The following is a 7,607-nucleotide window of genomic DNA, read 5'->3' on the forward strand; positions in this document are numbered from 1 at the left end:
CATTTGGAAAGGAAGAGAAGTGAGAATAATGAGTGCGGCCCTCAATAAGTAACATTTCATTCCCCTAATTGGATCAAGCATGAGGAAGAAAATAATAATACTAATAATAATAAACAATTCATAAAATCCCCATATTGTTCACAATATAAGTTTCAAACTACTTACTTTATCTTGGAGAAGAGAAATTCACATACTCAAAAAAAAAGTATTAAACTTTCTAACAGTTCACCAAATCATAAGAATAAGCTGGATGAAACACATGTGGACCAATATTGATATATTCAAATTCAAATTTAGAGTCACATAGAAATTTTCACAAGAGTAGACTACGACCACTTTCACCCCAGTGATAAGGGACCACATATATGCCCTGTGGTGAGGGCCCAAATTCAAAATGGATTAGTCCCAAGATGCCACCATATTCATCCCCAATGGCAGGGTCCAGAGCGTAATTATGTATTAAACTATGACCACTTTAACCCTAATGATAAGATGCCACATATATGCCTTGTGGCGAGGGCCCAAATTCAAAATGGACTAGTCCAAGATGCCATCGTATTCATATCATGGAAATATAACAAATACATATCAATCCACACATGAATCTCGCAAAGGAATATATCATGGAAATAACAACATAGCTAAACCAAGAATAACAACTTAAAAAAAAAAGGTCATTGTTTGTTTTAAGGAATACCAATGTGTCAAATATCGGTGATTCACAATAGTCAACAAAAAAAAACATCATCTAGATTATGAATTCATAATATTCACATGCTTGGATCCCAATTCAAATAAACAAAAACAAATATATAACTAAGAATTTATTTGTTAATTTACTTGATAGTTGACAAAAGAAGAAAAGAAAAAAAAAACATATATAACTGGAAGATGAAAAGTCACTTACACAACACACTGATTCCAAAGTAGCAATACAAGTGAGTCATGATATATCCAAAAGCTTATAAATCAATGAATAATTGTCACCACTAGTTTCAAAATATATATTGATAAATTTGTCGTGTGAAAACTGTAAACTTATTGTAATAGTCTACCTAAATCTTTGGTAGTTTACTAGCTTAGGTTTTGAGACCTAGATTTTCATATTTGTTGTGTTCAAGGATCCAAATCTTAAGACTCATAACTTCTGGTTCAAAAGTCCACTTCACAAGTATGATATATCATCATGAAGGTCTTAAAACCCATTATAGTTTAAACATTACTCTTGTCTAAAGAGATCACCAGACAACCCCTTTTTGGTAGCCTAAAAATGGTTGGTCGCTAGAATTTTCTTGGATTCCCAAATTTGAGCAAATTTAGGATACTAACTTTAAAAAAATCATAATTTTTAATACAAAAATCCAAACGAGGAGATCTAGGTACCATTTCAAAAATTTCACCAAGAACTGCAAATTAGAACCAAAATCTAATAAAAAACATCACCATAATGCCGATTTTCAACGGCCTAAATTTGGTTGACGTCCCTTGTGTTTCAATTTGAAATTTAGCCTAACTTTCCATCTACAAATCCAAGACACAAGGTTGAATTCCTAATGTCAAGAAGTCTCTATTAAAACTATTTTTATTGTTGAAGATTGTCTAGGAAATGATCATCCGACAAAAATTATAATTTTAAGTTTAATACACAAGAAAACGAAAAACAAAGATTCAATGGAGAAAAAGACTTACCTAAAGAATGGTTTGATGCCAAAAATCACTACGATGAATCCCCAACTTGATTCTCCAATGATGGATTGTCTTCACCTTCTTTTAACTCTAAAAAGAAAAAGAAATGAGGAAAGAGTGGTTTCGACTATGATATGGAAAAGATGTGATATCTGGAAAACAATTGACCAATACACTAGAATCATAAACAAGGTAGCAGAATAATAAAAATTTATCTTCAGATCATTCGCCCAAAACTGGGAACCGATTTCCCAGAAAAATCGCTAACTGCGCAAATCAGGTTGAACAGTTTCTACCGATTTGCGCAGATCAAATCTGGCTCAATTTCAGTTCAAGAATCAAACCATGGCTCTGATACCACTGAAGAGATGAGAGGTCCATCATATGAATGGCCGAACCCTGCAGGAAAGTTGGGTGAAATTTCAAAACAATTCACTCTCCCATCTGGGAATCACATTCCTTATTTTAGAAAACTACATTTTCAATGATCAATTTTGAACCCAAAACTAGATCAGATCTAAAATCAAAAGAGAGGAGAGGGATATACCTGAAGATAACACAGTGTGTGAAGAAGCAGTAACTCCCAATGAAGGTGTTCACACCCAAGGAGAAGACCAAAACCTGCTTCCACTGAAGATGACATAGTGTGTGAAGAAGCAAGATCAGCAGGATGGCTCTTCAGCAAGAATCGAGTAGGGGCTGGTGAGTACGACTTCAAATTGTTTCTTCAATCAAGAAACAATATTAAGAACCTTTCTTGATCTATTCCACAAAGGAGATCGAACTGGGTAGGGATGGCAAGAATAGGATAGAATTCTGCAAGATGTTGTGTATTAAAACTAAGGAATTTGCCCCCTATTTATAGTTTTCTTTGGATTAGCCTCCTAATCTAATTAGGAGAGAGTTTCTTGATCCAAATCTGATATTTGGATCTAGACTCTTAAATGGATAAGACTTATATTATCCCTTTAGCTAATCCTAATTAGATCTTGCCACTTTTAATTAACTAATTTAAGCCCAGTTTGAATTGGGCTTTAGGCCCTTTAAGCTTATGTGCTCACTTACCCCTTAACCTACTGCCCAATTGGCTCTCTTTGTATGGCGTGGGACCCAAATATTGATCTACACATCAGCCACATGGGTTTAGCCCAGTCTTTGTTACAAGGCCTGGCCGAATTCACTGTAGGAGATAGAGAACCCCTGAATCCATCACCATGGGCTCTTAATGGGCCCAACATTTACACTAAATGGTTCTTTGGTCCAGCCACCTTATGAAAACCCAAGGACTATGGGCAGATGCAAGATTAGCCCATCAGTTATTACCCTCAATGGTCTTACACTTAACCTCTCATCCCATAATGATCAAACACTGCCCGACAAGAGAGAACCTCTCCATGTTGCAAGGTACAGTGTTGCACTCTCTACTCACATGGACCCTGGGAATTAAAACCTTTTGCAAACATTTTGAAACCATAATATATATATATATATATATATATATGTATGTATGTATGTATGTATGTATGTATGTATATCTCTATATAAATATACTTTGCAAAACAAATCTCAACGTTTGAAAACAAATGCTGGCAGTTTAGGTTTCCATCAGAGAAAGTGCATTCCCTGATCATTCACTTTCTCCAACAAAGGGGCTGATCCTGTCACTATGATCACCCACTCAAGTGAATTCTCAGACTGTCCCAACATACCCAGGTTTTGACCCCCTCTAAGAATCTCACTGATCGACATATCAAAGAGAGTCCAATCCGACACATTGTGCAGTACCATAATTGAGTGTAGGGGTCAGGTGTAACATTTCAATTTTGCCCATCTATCTTCAAGGTCCAGGGCAATACTGGAATTTGGTCCGGTTCAGGGTTTCAAGAAAACCCAAACTGCATGTTCCTCATGTCTCACCCTGGTAGCTGAGACAAGCCACACCAACCAACTTGGCGGCACATCAATGTCAGCCTTGGCAAGATAAATCTCCCCAGATCTATCCAACGACTGTGAAGATTCTAAACTAACACGAGTTTCATAAGTGTCCAGTTTAAGGGTATTACATAGAAACACACGACAATGACATGAATCAATTATGTACTTTATTCATTTACAATAAATGTCAAAAGGTACATCAATTTGATCGGAGCTAAGGGCATAACTGTCTAACAGCTCCCACTTGCACATAGGTCCAATTGGGTACAAGTCGAAGTCCCATACTTTCCACGTGTTTCTTAAACGCTTTCTATGTAAGTGGCTTAGTCAATGGGTCGGCTACATTCTCCGCTGACGCTACTTTCTGAATCAAAATGTCCCCTCTAGCAACTATCTCCTGCAATACATGGTACTTCCTCTCGATGTGCTTCGACTTTGAGTGGTCTCGTGGCTCCTTAGCCTAAGTTATAGCTCCATTGTTATCACACAATAGTGGAATGGGTGATGTGCTGGACGGAACTACTCCTAATTCCTGAATGAACTTATTCATCCAGACGGCTTCTTTAGCAGCTTCACTCGCGGCAATGTATTCGGCTTCGATTGTGGAATCTGTGATAAAACCTTGTTTGCTGCTTTTCCAACTAACTGCAAGGCCCCCATCGTAAAGATGTACCTAGATGTAGACTTTCTATCATCTTGATCTGACTGGAAATCGGCATCAGTATACCCTTAGATCTATAGTGAAGTACCATCAAATAGCAAACAAAACTCTTTTGTCCTTCAAAGGTATTTCAGTATGGTCTTCATAGATGTCCAGTGTTCCTGTCTTGGGTTAGACTGGTATCTACTTACCACACTCACTGCCTGAGCAATGTCAGGACGAGTGCACAGCATAGCATAAATGATGCTCCCTACGGCTAAGGCATAAGGAATCTCCTTCATGCCCTTAATCTCCTCGGGAGTCTTGGGAGACATCCCCTTGGAGAGAATTACTTTGTGTCTGAAAGTAACATTTCCTTTCTTAGAGTTCTCCATACTATATCTCTTGACAATTTTGTCAGCGTAAGTAGACTGGGATAATCCTTTATCCTTTTCGATTTATCTTTATAGAGTAGAAGTCCCAAGATATAGGTGGCTTCTCTAAGATCTTTCATTGTGAATTACTATGAAAGCCCCACTTTCACCGTAGTTAATATTCCTACATCATTCTCATGGAATAGAATGTCATTTACATACAGCACCAAGAACGTAACCTTATCTCCACTGGTTTTCCTATAAACACAGGGCTCATCCGGATTTTGCTTAAAGTCAAATTGTTTGGCAGTAGAGTCAAACCAGATGTTCCAACTCCTAGAAGCCTGTTTCAGTCCATATATTGATCGGTTAAGTTTGCATACCATGTATTCTTGACCTACAATGATAAATCCTTACGGTTGCTGTATATAGATATCTTCAGTAAGATCTCCATTCAGGAATGCGATTTTGACATCCATTTGCCAAATCTCGTAGTTATGGTATGCTGCTACAGCTAGCAAAATCCTAATAGATTTCAGCATAGGCACTGGTGAAAGGTCTCATCATAGTCGAGTCCCTCTTTCTGAGTGTACCCTTTCGCCACAAGACGAGCTTTATAGGTCTCAATTTAACCATTTGGGCCCTTCTTCCTCTTGTAAATCCACTTGCAACCAATTGCTTTCACCCCAGAGGGTGGGTCCACAAGAGTCCAGACCTTGTTGGTCTCCATCGAATCCATTTCGGCTTTCATGGCATCTACCCACTTCAGGGAATCTATGTCCAACATAGCTTCCACATAAGTTGTGGGATGTTCCTCACTTGTCGTGGCTTCCACCAAATAACTTTCTTGGTCATAGTCGTAACGAATTGGAGGCCTGGATACCCGGGTAGACCTTCTAGGTTGAGTATCTGAAGCTTGTGGGACATCTCCCACTACTCCTGGACTTTCCTCATAAAGAACAACTTCTTGCTCAAGATTCTCTAAGATGTAATCTTCTTCTAAGAAACAGGCATTTTGACTGCAAAACACCTTTTGTTCTTTTGGATCATAGAATAGGTAACTTATAGAGCCTTTGGGGTAACCTACAAATAGGTAACAGCTAGTCTTAGATTCTAATTTGTCAGCACTAGTTCTTTTAACATGTGTCGGACAACCCCAAATCTTCAAGTGTCTCACACTTGGTTTCTTATTGGTTCAAAGCTCATAGGTAATTCTGAGTGGACGAGAAGTGATCGGACCATATCCAATAGGGTTCGGTTCCTCCTCTTTGACACACCATTTAACTGTGGTGTAGTGTGAGGGACTAATTGTAATACTATCCCATTGTTCTTTAAGTAGTCCCTAAATTCGTCAAAGAGATACCACCTCGATCTGATCGAAGGATTTTAATTTCTCTCCCCAACTATTTCTCAACTTTTTGTCTAAACTCGTTGAACTTTTCAAAGGATTTAGACTTATGTCTCATTAGGTACACGTAACCATACCGAGAATAATCATCGGTAAAGGTTATAAAATAAACGTGTCCTAACATTCAGGGGACCACATACATTAGTATGTATAAGGTCAAGTGTGCCTGTAGACCTTTCAGGCTTACCGTTAAATGGCTGCTTCATCATCTTACCCTGAAGGCAAGGTTCACAGGTTGGAAGATCTTCTACGGTTAGAAAATCCAAAGGACTATCATTTACCAACCTTGTGATACGATCTATGTTAATGTGGCCAAGTTGGTAATGCCACTAGCACGTGGGACTAACAGTGTCACGGATTCTTCTATTGGGGATTATTTCCGTTGTAGTTTCGGTAATGTTTGTTTCTAGAGAAGAATGGAGAACATAGAGACCATTCTCAAGTTCCCTATATGCTAGGAATTTGTTATTCCGTTTAATAGTAATCACATTACTAAACAAAAAAGAATAACCATCCACACACAATTTTGAGACAGAAATCAAATTTCTTCTTAAATTAGGTACGAAAAGACAATCTTTCAGTACATTAATTCATTCTCTGAAAACTAATTCTATAGTGCCTATGACTGTAGTTGCAACAGTTGCAGAAGTCCCCAAGTAAAGTGTCACTTCTCCATCACTCAGTCATCTACTTATCTTGAACCCCTGTAGTGAGTTACACGCATGAATCGAAGCCCCAGAGTCAATACACCAGGAAGCAAAAGTGACCAACAAATTGGTCTCTATGATGAAAGAATCGAACATACCTTGTTTCTTAGTCTCCAAGTATTGAGGACAAATCCACTTCCAGTGGTCGGTCTGCTTGCAGAAGTGACAGGCATCCGATGCCTTTTCTTTCTTCTGCTTTTTAGTTTTGCTACCTTTCTTCTGAGCCTTCCTTTTAGCCTTTCGCTTTTTCTTGCCCTATTTGCCACCTTCAACAAGCATGCTATTGGCTTATCCTTTTTGATCAGTTCTTCAACCCTCTACAACATATTACTAAGTTCTTGAAGGCTAACGTTTAGCTTATTCATGTTGTAGTTCATGATAAACTGATTGAAAGATTGATGTAAGGAATTGAGGACAACATCAATTTTGGTGTCATGATTTAGCCCTGACCCGAGAGCCTCCAGTTCATTGATATAACCCATCATCTTTAGACAATGGTCATGAACCTATTGGTTCTTGGTCATCTGTGCGGTCATAAATAATTTTAAGACTTTTTTGTCGAATAGAACGGTTATGCTCTTCATACATAGTCTTCAGACTATCCAATATATCCTTGGACACTTCGATCTTATTGAATTGTCGTTGTATCGGATTGTCTAAAGAGGCTATAATATAACACCGGGCAAGAGAATTTTTCCCTTCCCATTCTTGATACTCTCTTCTTCGGGCCTTAGAAGCCCTGTCACCTATACGATCCAGAGTAGGGTTCTTAGCAATTTTGTCCAATTTCTCGGACGTCAGAACTAGCATAAGGTTTTGGAACCAGTCAATATAATTAAGGCCCTTGAGTTTGTTAT

Source organism: Nelumbo nucifera, chromosome 1 (genome assembly GCF_055504915.1).
Source record: "Nelumbo nucifera cultivar China Antique chromosome 1, China Antique-T2T, whole genome shotgun sequence".
Classification (NCBI taxonomy): domain Eukaryota; kingdom Viridiplantae; phylum Streptophyta; class Magnoliopsida; order Proteales; family Nelumbonaceae; genus Nelumbo; species Nelumbo nucifera.